The 14458-nt window shown below is 37.8% G+C and overlaps 1 long non-coding RNA gene across 1 annotated transcript; it reads left to right on the forward strand.

Annotated features, from left to right (window-relative positions):
* The first annotated feature begins 6141 nt into the window (after positions 1–6141).
* On the forward strand, positions 6142–12974 carry LOC145527093 (uncharacterized). Its single transcript, XR_014069495.1, has 2 exons — positions 6142–6354; positions 11595–12974. It is a non-coding gene; the product is annotated as an uncharacterized LOC145527093 (long non-coding RNA).
* The last annotated feature ends 1484 nt before the right edge of the window (positions 12975–14458 follow it).

Below are 14458 nucleotides of genomic sequence, written 5' to 3' on the forward strand. Positions count from 1 at the left end.
GGGACCAGCATCAACCCACAAGTCATGACAGCCAGCAGCTGGACCCTGTGGCACAGAGCTACTCCTCCTTGCCTTAGAGCCATTATGGGCACTGCCCTTTTGGTTAAAGCCACAAAGAAAATTTTTGTGGGATATGTTTTAACCATTTTATCCCTCATTCAGTAGAATCTCTCCTGAGTTCTCATCACACTCAAGATTTCTCAGCCAGCCAACTCACCTCTTATGAAATCCTCTTAACTGTCTCTAACATAATTCTTTTACATCATTATAAACTTAACCCAGATACTTTGCTCCACACCATCACCAACAAAGTCCTATATGGCTGTTTATTGCTGATGGACCATCCCCTGACTCCTTGTAATGATCTACAGGAAATTCCATTGGGTAACAATGACTTCTCATAGTTCACTGATGTTGCTTATTCAAAAGATGACAGTGGCAAATATTGTGCTGGCTATGCTATTACAGCTCCTTTTGATGTTGTTAAGGCAGCTTTTTAACCTATGACTGCTTCAGTCCACTATGCTAAATTAAATGCTATTACATGGATTTGTACTTTAGTCAAGGACAAAACTGACAATGTTATTTTGAAAGCAGATATATTTTTAGAGTAACTCATGATTTTGGAATGTTGTGGAAACAGGGCTTTCTTACTTTTGGTGGAAATAAAATTAAAATTTATCTCTAAGTTCAGAAATTATTGAATACATTACTTTTACTTTTCACTTTAGCTTTTAAGATTTCAGGGCATTCTATGGATGTCTAATTTATATTCACTCAAAACTTTGATATAGCTCCACATATTTTGGCATCTAGTATTACTTGTAAAAGTCTAAAAAGTGTATTATTTTAGTGACCCTTAAAAAATTTTTGAAATGAGGCTTGAAACTTCTAATCCAATTTTGGGAATATAAAGAAATACTACATTGTTAAAAAAAAAACAACAGGAAATTAACATGTGATACAGTATTATTAACTAAAATACAGATATTGTTTAAAATTCACAAAATTTTATGCTAGTGTCCATTATTTGTTTTCATACCTTATTCAAGACTCCACATTGTATTTAATTGCATTGAGCAGCTTTAGCTGCGTGGAAAAATTTCTGGTAAATTCTCTTTTCATTTTTATTCTATTACAAATATTTTCTATTTCCATGTTATGGCTTATTAGCTACCCCATCATTTAAAAGTAGACATTTAATTTCCAAATACATGGGATTTAAAAAATATCTCTGCTGTTAATTTCTCATTTTGATAGTAATTTCTCATTTAAGTGCTTTCTTCTCTCCAATTAACCTCTCTGTTTCTTCAGTCTTCTAACTTTACTGAAGATTTCAGTGGCTAAAGTCAAAGATCTCTCTTGGTAAATATCACATTGCACTTGAAAATATGTGGATTACTTTCAAACATCTTTTGATATTGATTTTTAACGTAATTCCACAGTGATAAGAAAACAGACTCTGTATGATTTCAATATCTTTAGACCATCAAATTTTTGCACCTGGTCTTACGTTCCTGGATATGTTCCAGTGTCTCCTAGTTTATAGTTTATGGGAACTTGAATAGAATTTGCATTCTACTGTTGTGTGAAAATTGTATAAATCTTAATTATGCTGAATTGGTTCATAGTGCTTTTCAGTTCTACTATATTTTTCTACTTCGCTGTCTATTCATTCTGTTAACTTTTGAGAGTTTGATATTGAAACTCCAAATAAAAGTCTCAATTCATCTACTTAAAAAATTATAACATATATTGGAACTACATGTAACCTTGTTCTGTATTTTTCAATCTCCTGTGCGTTACTATATTTTCATAATTAAAAAAAGATAAAAAGATTTCAGGGCATTCTAAACTTGACTCTCTGGAAGCTAAGGAAAATAATCTTGCTGATAATTTCACAAGAAATCATGCCTTTAAAGAAACTAATAGCAGTAAAATCTCTGTCATGGTCCAAAAGGATATGTCCCGAAATGGTAATTTAGAAAGAGTACATAGGGATGCCCAAAAATTGTCCTCAGAAAAGAAAAATAAAATTGGAAATTAAACAGTTGTTGGGTTGATAAAAAGAGAAAGCTCTAGTTTGACTGGAGTCCTACTAGAGACTCTGAAATTCCCACTCCTCTCCTCACCACTGTACATATACTAAACCATTTGTCTACTGAAAAACAAAGATAGCATTCATGAATCTATATTGGTGGGGGAATAAAACAAGGCTGCAAAAAGTCCCTCATCTTTCCCACTTGCCCAAAGTACAACCCAGGGAAGCGTAATCATTCTGGACATTTTAAACTGTCTAATGGGTCATTCAAGGTCTAGAAATGAATTCCATACACCTTCCTCTGTCTAATGGATAAAAATATGTTTTAGTCATGATCTGTATGTTTTCACACTGGGCTTAACTTTATCTTACAGAGAGGTTACTGCCTATTCTGAGGCTAAAGTCCTTTTGGAAAAGATTATCACTACTTGAGCAACTCCTCTCAAACTTCATAGCAATTGAGGAACCCATTTAACTGACCAGGGGCTTTAACAAGTCTGTGCTGTTAGCCAGTTTTACAACACTTTAACCGTGCTTACCACTAGCAGCATCAAGACTCAAAATTTGTAGAGGCCCTCCAAATACCTTGGCCAAGAACATTACTGTTGGTTCTTAAAAACTTCAGATTCACTCATTTTGGAACTCAAAAATTCTCGCCTTTAGTCACAGAATGCCCATTGCACTTGGCTCCTGCTTCTTTTGACCCCAGCTGATAAAAGGAGAGAAACTCCAATTTTGCAAATGCCTAAGGCAATGGCACCCCACTCCAGTACTCTTGCCTGGAAAATCCCATGGATGGAGGAGCCTGGTAGGCTATAGTCCATGGGGTCGCTAAGAGTCGGACACGACTGAGCGACTTCACTTTAACTTTTCCCTTTCATGCACTGGAGAAGGAAATGGCAACCCACTCCAGTATTCTTGCCTGGAGAATCCTAGGGACGGCGGAGCCTGGTAGGCTGCCATCTATAGGGTCGCACAGAGTTGGACACGACTGAAGCGACTTAAGCAGCAGCAGCAGCAATTCCTTCTATTAAAATTGCCATGTTTGGTAGAGCAGTTCCTCAGAGACAACAAAGACCTTAAGCATCACACCTTGCTACTTGGAAAAGACACTCCCTGAAGTATTCTCTCTAGCTTTACTGGAAAGGTGCCTATTAAGTACTGTTAACCGACTCTTATGCCACCAAATTCCAAGGAATAGGCTCTTGGATTCATGTGACAGTCTTAAAGAAAACACTAAACCCTTACTGGACCTGCACTGTCATGTGGCACCTGAAAATAAAGATTTCTCAGAATCAAAGCATGATGAGACAGTTTTCCCAAAGTATTTGGACCAGGCTTGCTAGAAGTTTGGTGCCAAACTTTGACAATGACATAATGCTTCAGATGATCTTCAATGTCTATAATCTTGATAACGTTTGAATTTTAGATAAAAATTGCCTGAGAGTTCTCCTTAGTTTTTACTTGAATGTGACCTTATTAGGTTCCCTATTTGTGCACTTCCCTCCCTCATGACACTCTAGAAGCAAGAAAGGGCACTCCTGACATTGAGGGGCAAAAAGCCACCGAAACTAGAAAACCTAACTCTTGATCAGTGGTGCTTTCAGAGAAAGATCTTGATCAAAAGGGGGAAATATAAAAAATTAATAAACATAAATCCCAGTTAAGTGGAGTTTGAAGCCCAGAGGGGGAGCTCTGATGCTTTGCAATGATAGCTGAGACCAAGAGGAGACTGAATCCTCTTCTTTTTTGGCAAGGATGCAGTCAGTGAACAATCCATGGATTGTTTACTAAAGCCCTTTCAACTTCCTTTTTCTCTCTATGAAAGCATTCTCCTTCCCTTGCTATTAGGGGACTTGCATGTGGCTCACCATGGTTGCAGATCTTGAATTGCAATTCTCTACTGATCCCAGAAAAAACCTATCTTTGCTATGATACATCTGTTAGTCTATTTGTTTCATGTCAGCACAAGTATTGGGTCAAATTTTTTCCATCAAATGAGCTAAAAAAAAAAAATGGACTAGGCCTATTGTGTTCTGGAAATGTTTCTGCCCCATTAGGATATAGAGTGAATTAAACTGAATTATTTTTTGACTATCAGAGGAGAGATTAGCTACTTGAAATCTTAAAAATGACACCTATAAGCAGATTTGGACCTATTAAATATACAATCAAGGACTTTTAAGGTATTAAACCTGAGATGCCATGAAAAACTACAATTTACTGTTCCTTTTGTTCTATTTCAAACAGCTGTAGCTGAACATCAAATAAAATCAGGCATTTTAGGGAAAAAGGCTCTTCTTGAGTTGTTATGGCTCTGAAAATAAATCTCTTTAAAATTTGTTTAAAGGTACAATTAAATCTGTGTATTGAATCAAAATGATTTTATAAATAAAAATACTAATTAACTTGTGAACTTCCTTCTTAAAAATCACTTTTTTTGTGGGAAGACCTCTAAGAAAAATTTTTGTACTTTAATACAATTTCTTGGTAGCTAAAGTAATTTTTCAGAAAATCACTGTGGAAAATGTATTTGTAAAATCTATTTCAGTTCATTTAAAAATATGAGTGTGTTTTCCATCAAATTTTCCCAGTTTTACCAATACTCATTTGTAAATCTTCTCTGCATTTTTGCCTGTGAAAATATAACAGTGCAATTAGTTTGATGGTGATAGTGTGCTCTGTTTTCAAACTTACCTAGAATTGAAAATATCACAACAAGCAACTGACTCAAATTTATAACTCAACTATTTTCTGATTTGAGTAAAAATAAAACATTGAATATTAATGTTTTCTTTTTATAATTATCATTGCTCTGTGTCTAGATTTTTCTGAAATTTTAAATAGCATTAAAGGAGAACAAGTTTTTTGACTATACTAAAGTATTGTTTTAAAAATAAGAGGGACTTCCTTGGTGGTCCACTGGTTAAGACTCATCTTCCAAAGCAAGGGGTATGAATTTGACCCCTAGTTGGGGAGCTAAGATCCCACATGCCTCGTGGCCATAAAACCAAAACGTGAAACAGAAGCAGTATTGTTACAAATTCAATAAAAACTTTAAAAATAGTCCATGTAAAAAATCTTTAAAAAAAAGTGAGAAATAAAATGACATAGAAAAGTATTACTCTTGAACTCAAACTCTTCGTGCTTCGCTTGCTATTGAGAGTAAAGTTATTTACAGCAGAAGCCCAAATCTGGAGATGCTCTGAGCCACTGTGTACTTGGCATGCAGAAAATTTTGTGTTTCTTTTGTGGAGCCCTCTCCGTTACTCAGGATTCATCCTACCTGCATTTCCTGAGAGGGGACAAACATGAGAGTCTGTCTGAAGATCTTTACTTCCTCTGTTTTGATAGCCATGGCTTTTGCTACTCTCCTGGGGTGACCCCCAACTCCTCTGGCTGCCCGCCCTCTTGATGTGTCCTCCAGCAATTTTCTCTCAGCCTTGCAGCTCCTGCTTTTCTTCCATCAGCTCTTAGGTATGTTTCCTACAGCAAAGCTGGTGGACACAGCTCTTTCTTCACAACACAGTCATCTCCTTCCCAGAGCATGCAGAGCTGGTGGGATGGGGGAAAGATAGGCTGAGGTGAGACAGGGCCACTGAGAGAGCAGGCTGCACAGGATTATGGAAGCACAGTCCAGCTTGGTACCAGAAATGAATCCCCTTCTTCCCCTGCCCCCACAAGATTTATGTCTTCCATCTCACACCGGCCACTTCATACTGTAATTTTACCTTCCCTCCTTCCATCTATTTTTCCTTCCTTCAATATATTCTGAGCACTTATGTGCCAGGCTTTATGCAGAACCTTTCACAGATAAATAAAAATCCTGTTACAGTAAATTGTTCTCAATCTAAACATAGCTGCATCCCAGTTAGAATAGCTTTTGTGCTCTTTTCCATAAGATTTCTGTGTCATACAGAAGTCTAAACACACTGTGAATTTCGGGAAGAGGAAGCCTCTTATTCTCTCAACAAATAGCAGCAAATTCCCTTTTCAGTCCCAATGGAATTGGAAAACAAGGACACAAACCTTTCAAATAGAGGGATGTGTCTCAGCAAATCTTCCAATATATTTGAAACACACAGAACCTTTTATTTCAGGGAACCAGTCCATCCTAAAGGAAATCAGTCCTGAATATTCATTGGAAGGACTGATGCTGAAGCTGAAACTCCAATACTTTTGCCACCTGATGCGAAGAACTGAATCGTTTGAAAAGACCTTGATGCTGGGAAAGATTGAAGAAGGGAGGAGAAGGGGACGGCAGAGGATGAGATGGTTGGATGGCATCACTGACTCAATGGACATGCGTTTGAGTAAGCTCCAGGAACTGGTGATAGACAGGGAAGCCTGGTGTGCTGCAGTTCATGGGGTCGCAAAGAGTGGGACAGGACTGAGCGACTGGACTGAACTGAAATGAACTGAGCTCATTCATGCCGTGCCCACAAAAGATCTCTAGGGGGCAGTATGGTCTAATGCTGCAGCTCTCAGGGATGTTACACATTCAAAACCTCAGGATGATTTTTATGGATTGGTTTCTCTCAATTTGGCTAATGAACCGTTTCTAGGGAAAAGGTCACCAGAGGAGAAAGCAAGTGGTGTCATTTTATCATTCCCTCTTTGTCCTGCTTTTCTGGCAGATGATAAATGGAAAGACAGACTTCGGGACACAGAGTTCTACTTAGTTCGGGGAGTGGAGGGAGAGGAGCATTTAGGACTGATGGCAGAGAGTATTGAATTCCGAGGAGATTTGTTTTTTTTTTTTTTTTTGCTGTTGTTGTCAAGTCTCCTTGGGGATGCCAGAGGAGGAGGGTCAGCATTTCTGATGTTGGTTGAGAGGATGGCTGGCTTCCCTCTCCTAGTTTTTAGGGTGAGTTTAGAGCGTTGCTTGACTTAGAAAGGTGCTTAGGTGTCTGTATTTCCCATGAGCTATCCGTGAGTCCACTCTGAGGAAAAGGGACCAGTTAGAGGGAATGAGGGTCCTGAGCAGAACCCTACCAGGTTCACTGCTGAGACCCTGCACAGAAAAACCTAACCCCTGTGGTGATCTCTGTGGCAATTCAAACACAATGGGGCGTCATCAGACCATTATTATAATATGGATGCTGTAGATGACAAAAACTTGGTTGATACTGTAGTATTTAAGAACTTTTAGAAGTTTTTGGAAACTTAAAGTATGGGCAACTTGTGGACTCATAAGTCAAGAGTTTTCATTCAGTTTATTTAACTAAATAAATATTGGGTTGTATTGGCATTTGTGTGCTAAGTCACTTCAGATGATTCCACTCTTTGCGATCCTGTGGACTCTTCGCGATCCAGCCTCCTCTGTCCATGGGATTCTCTAAGCAAGGATACTGGAGTGAGTTGCCATTTCCTACTCCAGGGCATCTTCTTGGCCCAGGGATTGAACCTGGGTCTGCTGCATTGCAGGCAGATTCTTTACTGTCTGATCCACCAGGGAAGCCCATGTTGGCTTAAAATAGATGTGCAGATATAAGGATAGATTGTGTTTATGATGAAGTTATCTCAAAGGGAATGGGCATTTAGAATGCACAGAAAATCTGCTGGTTAGCAAAGAAAGTGATTTCCAAAGTGAGTGTGGAAGTTTTTTAAAATAATTGCTTAATATGTAGAATTTTTTGAGGATGAAATTAAATGAAATAATGTATGAAGATGTCCTTTGCTAATTATAAGACAGTATTAGAAGTACACGGAGCTTTTATTGCTATTTTTAAGTACTATTGTGACTTTTTTTATTGGTGTATAGTTGATTTACACTATTGTTTTAGCTTCAGGTGTACAGCACAGTGATTCAGTCATACATTTACATATATGTGCATATATATGTACGTATATATATATATATTCTTTTTCAGATTCTTTTCCATTATAGGTTATTACAGGATATTGAGCAGAGTTTCCTGTGCTATACAGTAGGTTTTTTTGTGCATCTATTTTATACATAGTAGTGTATATATACAGCACATAGTGGCTGTTCAAAAATGTATTTATTTGAAAACGCTTATGTAACTTGAGATTTTTGTTTGCAGTGATAGCCTCTAATAATTATAACCATCGATGGAAAATATGATTTGATATATATTTGCTTTACATTTGACTTTCCATAAAGGAGCCAGTACTGAAGAATAGAGCAAATTGACTGAAAGCTATGTTTACTCTTGAGGTGTAAAGTACTTGTCTCTCAACTCCTTTTTTTTCCCCTTTAAAACTTTACATCAAAATCAGACAATCAGGGATTTCCCTGGTGGTCCAGTGGCTAAGTCTCCATGTTCCCAATTCAGGGAGCCTGGGTTCAATCCCTGGTCAGGGAGGTAGATCTCATGTGCAGCAACTAAAGATCCTCCACACGGCAACTAAGACCTGGTGCAGTCAAATAAATAAACATTAAAAAAAAAATCAGAGAATCAATTTTACAAATTATTCTGGTTCTCATTTTCACAGGTGCAAATATTCTACTAGATAAAAATAATCTTTAAATGTTTTTATTACTACAGCTTGGAAGAATGTTCAAAAAACATAAAAAATGGGCAACAACTTGAAATTTTAAATAATAAATCAGCAGATATTCAAGGCAGCAGATACAAGAAGGAGCTTAATAAATAAAAAATTATACTAAGAATTATATATAAATAGAATCTAACAATATGCTATATTAAGAGACTTTGGTTATATATGTCAATCACAAGTTATTTGTTGGTTAAGTTGCTAATATATGATCAGTGTAATTTATGCTTGATTAATAACCCCTGAACCTTTTTCTTTTTAGCTGATTTTATCTGAAGCTTCAGATTCTCATCTATAAAATACAAATATTAACTCAAAGGCAGTGGTTGCTTTATTTTGGGGGGGAGGGGCTCAGAAAATTTAATAAGTAAATTACCTCATGGAGTTTTCAAGAGCTCAGATACATTAGGAAGTTATGTGCATTATTCTAATCTTATCTTGAAAATACCAGATCTGTTTTTTAAATTTTAATTTATTACTTATTTTTGGCTGAGCTGTCTTTTTGTCGTTGCACACAGGCTTTTCTCTAGCTGCGGCAAGCCAGGGCTCCTCTTCGTTGCGGTAGATGGACTTGTCATTGTGGTGGCTTCTCTTGTTGTGGAGCATGGTCTCTAGGGCTTGTGGACTTCAGTAGTTGTGGTGCACCAGCTTAGTTGCTCCGTGGCATGTGGCATCTTCCTGGACTAGACATTGAAACTGCATCCCCTGAATTGAAGTATATTTACGTATCGTTCAGAAACTACTGCATCATTTATATGAAAGCAAATAGGGGTGTAAGGAAGTATTTTTAAGAGATAAAAAATGGCACAAAAGATTGTAAAAACAAAATCTCTATAAGGTCAAGGAGGTGATGGGAAAGTCATTAAATAACAAAAGTCACTAGAAATAAGATGTAATAAAGGACAAGATGATAAGTGCAAATAGAACTGCTACACAAATAGCAAGAAGCCAGCGTGGGATGTGGTGGCTGAGGGTGGGCTTGGGCTAGCTTTGACACACAAGTACAGAGAAGAGGGACACAAAGATTATGCATTAAGGCTCAAAAAAAGAAAAGAAATGCTAAAAAACAGGCACTCATTATTTTTAAGAGTAAGTGAAAGATTCCTCTTCTGTGAAGCAGTGAGAAGTGTGTGGTATGTAAACTGAATCAGGCTTGCATGCCAGACAGCAAAAATTCCTGTTCCTTAAAAAATATGAAGCTGCACTTTTCCTTCTAGAGGGACAAAGGAAACATGTTTTTCCTGATTTCTCCCATTAAGTAAAACTAAACCCTGTTCATTTATGTGTAAGACAAACATCAGAAGACTTTGAAAGGTGGAGAGAGGAAGGCAGCTCAGCTAAGAACCTCAGGATGCGGGAATAGCGTGGCCATAAGTGGCTCGCGCTTGCTTTTTGCCTCATTAACCCAGACTTAGAGCTGAGTAAACCAGCCCCAGAAACACCAACAGACAAATGAATAAATAGATTAACCTCTGAAGAGAAGCTTGCTCTCTCCAGCCAAAGGACCAGGAGAGGAGAAGTTTTGAAGACAGAAAACTTTTAGACAATAACAGGTCTGCTTCAGCCAGTCACACACAGGAAAGGTATGACTCCACCCTCATTCACAGCCATAAAGGTCAAGTGGGAGGCCCAGCTGTCTGCCTCAGCCAGACCGTGAGGAAGCGCCCACCTACCTCCCAGGGTAACGTCAGAGAGCTGGGGCAGGACCTGGGGCTGTGATCTCACCGGGTGGTAAGGAGTCCGCATGGTGCTGGCAGTGTCGATGTTAGTGGTGCTAGTGGAGCTGTTAGCAGAGGGCAAACAGGAGCCGTAGCAGAGCCCTCTTATCAGTCCCGTAGGAGTCGCACCACTGGAAACCCAGTGAGTGAGGAGCAGGTCCTCAACCCTGCCTTGCAGTCAAGGACCCTTCCCCAACTTGACAGCCAGTGGGGCCAGCAGGAAAACCTGGACTCTGGACCATTTATCCCAGAGCAATGAAGATATGTCGTCACCCCGAAACCTTTACACAAATAGTTCTAGTAGCTTTATTTAAAGTAGCTAATAACTGGAAACAACCCAGGTGAGTGGCTAAACAAAGTGGTATACATCCATGCGTTAGAATATGATCCTGCAGTAAAAACCAAAGAACTGTTGACACACGGAGCAGCCTGGATGAATCTCCAGAGGTTTACTCTGAGCGAAAAATAGCAAATCCCCAAAGGATTGGCTGTATTCTCATTTAAATCTCACTTTTGTCACCTGTATTCTCATTTAAATCTCACTCTTGAAATGACAAAACTACATAAATGGAGAACAAATGAGTGGTTATCAGATGTTAGGGAGAGTGTAGTTTGCTACTAAGGGCAACATGAGAGATCTCCCTGGTGAGTACCTTGATTGTATCAACAGCAATATGGCTTTGCTTTGTATTTTTGCATCACCATAGGTTTCCTGTTGGTGGACATTTGATGAAGGCCACATGGGATCTCTCTGAATTATTTCTTGCAATTCTATGTGAGTCTACAGTTATTTCAAAATTAACATAGTTATAAAAATGTGTGGGATTAACAGATGCAAACTATTATATATAGAATGGATAAACAAGAAAGTCCTATGTATAGCACAGGAAACTATATTCAATATCCTGGGATAAACCATAATGGAAAAGAATATGTATATATATATATGTGTGTATATATATATATATATATATATATACATGCAGCAGCGAATGCAGGAGATGCGCCATTTCATCTTTGATGTTCAGAAGTTCTCAAGGAGACCAAGTAGAGAATAGAGAAACAAAAATAAATAAAATCAAGTACTGTTAGCCCTGGTAACTTAAGAAAAACACTATCAAACTTCTGCATGTTTCCTTCTCCAATCCCTTTTTAAGTGCAAATATTTTGGTTTATTTTAAAAATCAATTTATTTTTATTTGTATTAGAAATCGATGACACATTTTGTACAGCATTGAATTTTTTTCCATATGACATTTTGTGGCAGATCCAATCCCATCTTCCTTATCCATGCTCATGTTATTTCTCTGCAGAGGAGCTGACTGTGGAGCCCAGTTCTGCTTGTTGAGATGTGAGGAGAGGTCACTGGAGACTGTGGTGAAGACATACTCTGATTCTGTGCTCAGAGTCAAGCACACAGAAAGAAAATTTTTGCCAAATTTATTATCTTCCCTTCTGCACTGGCACTTGATTTTGATGCCTCCTGTAGAGGCCAAATTGGGATCATAAGGTGATAAGTCAAAAAACGAACAGTCAATGGGATGTATGTAACAGAGCATAAAAGCGGAGAGCCTGGCTTCTGGGTGTCTTTGCTGAGCAGCTGAACCAGAGCCAGCCAGCAGCCACCTACCTTGGACAACTTGTTACATGGGAAAAGTAAATCACAATTTGTTGAAGTCACTAGTAATAAGGTATCTGTTATGTATTAGGTATCTACACACTTGAGGCAAGTGTGACCTGAGTGTGATTATCCACACTACTGGATAATTCTCACATAGGTAAGCTTAAATGGTATGGAATATTTCAGAGCAGATTCACCACAGCATTTTTGTTTTTTTTGGTTTATCTGCTTTTAGTGTACTGGAGGTCTTTATATTTTATAGAGAAGAGGGAACACCTCTGTGCATTACTGGATTCCTGGCCTTAAATCTTTAGGGAATGTCACTGAATTTGTTAGTGTAAGAATTTGTAGTGTAGTTTGCTAGTGTAAGGCTTTCCATACATTTAAGGTAGATAGATAGTTTTCTTCAGTATTACTGAAGGAAAAAATGAACACTTTCAGGGATATTAAATGATTTGCTTAAGTCCACAAAGAAAATCCAGAACTTAAAGCCAAGCTTTCAGATTCTAATTGTTTTATCTTTCCATAACCTGTACCCCTCTACAGTAAGTCCTAGGGAAGAGCTCATGGAGACACTCAGCTACAGAAGATGTTAAATATGAAATGCTCTTAAGACTTTCCACTTTTCTGTAACTGTGTTTCCCTTTTTCTTATCTCTTAGCCTCCATCTGTCAAACATTTTCTGCTAAGGTCTCCAGGGGGCCCAGCCAAGACCTCACTGCTCAGGGTCATCTGATAGATTGCATCTCCCAGAGTATTCATCTTCTGCCGCAGTTAAACTCTGACTGCAGAACTCTAGGACCACAGGTCTCTGAGATCATTTAAAGGGATCCATGAGGTCAAAACTATTTCTATAGCTTATTTGCCTTTTTCACTATGGTTTATCTACAGTGATGGTGTAAAAGCAGTGATAGGTAAACTGCTGACATCTTAGTGTAAAACAAAGCATTGACACCAACATATATTAGTACTCACTGTACATTTTAGTGCCACAAGTTAACTGTTTTTTTAAAAGGTCAACGTCATTTAAGAGTGTGCTTGATGAAGCAATAAACAGTTTATTAAATTTCAATCCTCGAGGTCAAGTTTTTTTTTTTTAACATTCTGGTTGACAAAATGGGAAGGTCCCATAAAAAACTGCTTGCATTCCAAAGTAGAATGATTTTCTTTAGAAAAAGCCTTGTGTGATTAAGTTGTAAGCTGAACTAGCTGCTTCTTTATTAGTAACACATTTTTACCTGACAGAATAACTGATACACTATGGCTATTCACACTTGGGTATTTGACAGATATTTTTGTGAAAATGAGCCAAGTGAACCAAACAGTATTATTGTAAATGAAAAAGGTTTTAAGCAAAAACTAGAGTTTTTGAAAACTCAGAACCTGAGAACTTGGCACCCTCTTAATTGTTAGAGACTTTTCTGATGAGATTGATGGTGATATTAGTGACTGTGATGTTCTGATATTGTATACTGAATTTGGAAGATCTTTATAATTTAGCAAACCAGTATTTTTCAAATGATCAGTATATATATTGAATTATGAAATAAAGCAAAAGAGAAGATCCATTCAAATTACAAGGTAAAACAATGGCTTTTAATGGATCAGAATACAAAAAGTAATTAATATGACTTAAACTCCATATTGCAGTAGCCTTTAAAAAAATGCAACTTGCTTAGTTTTGGCATAGTATCAAAAAGAATATCCACAATGATCTGAAAGGACTATTAAAATACTCTGTTTCTTTCCAACTATACCTGAGAGAGGTCAAATTCTCTTCAGATGCTTCAACTAAAGCAGCATGTTAAAATAGATGGAGTACAGAAGTAAGTATGAGAACATGGCTATAATCAGATCAGCCAGACACTGAAGACATTTATGAAATGTAAAGCAATTCCACACTTCTCAACAATTTTTTGTTTGGAAAATATATTTTTCATAAATATGTTATTTGTCAATACCTAGCATGTTTGTTATTATTTAAAACACATTAAGAAATATTTTTCTTGGCTGGCTGCATGAAATTAAAAGATGCTTGCTCCTTGGAAGAAAAGTTATGATCAACCTAGACAGCATATTAAAAAGCAGAGACATTACTTTGCCAACAAAGGTCCATCTAGTTAAGGCTATGGTTTTTCCAGTAGTCATGTATGGATGTGAGAGTTGGACTATAAAGAAAGCTGAGCGCCGAAGAATTGATGCTTTTGAACTGTGGTGTTGGAGAAGACTCTTGATAGTCCCTTGGACTGCAAAGAGATCCAACCAGTCCATCCTAAAGGAAATCAGTCCTGAATATTCATTGGAAGGACTGATGCTGAAGCTGAAACTCCAATACTTTGGCCACCTCATGCGAAGAACTGACTTACTGGAAAAGACCATGATGCTGGGAAAGATTGAAGGCAGGAGGAGAAGGGGACGACAGAGGGTGAGATGGTTTGATGGTATCACCAACTCAATGGTCATGAGTTTGAGTAAACTCTGGGAGTTGGCAATGGACAGGGAAGTCTGGCATGCTGCAGTCCATGGGATCGCAAAGAGTCAGACACGACTGAATGA

Source organism: Giraffa tippelskirchi, chromosome 11 (assembly GCF_054371585.1).
Source record: "Giraffa tippelskirchi isolate mGirTip1 chromosome 11, T2T-mGirTip1v1.2.pri, whole genome shotgun sequence".
Classification (NCBI taxonomy): Eukaryota; Metazoa; Chordata; class Mammalia; order Artiodactyla; family Giraffidae; genus Giraffa; species Giraffa tippelskirchi.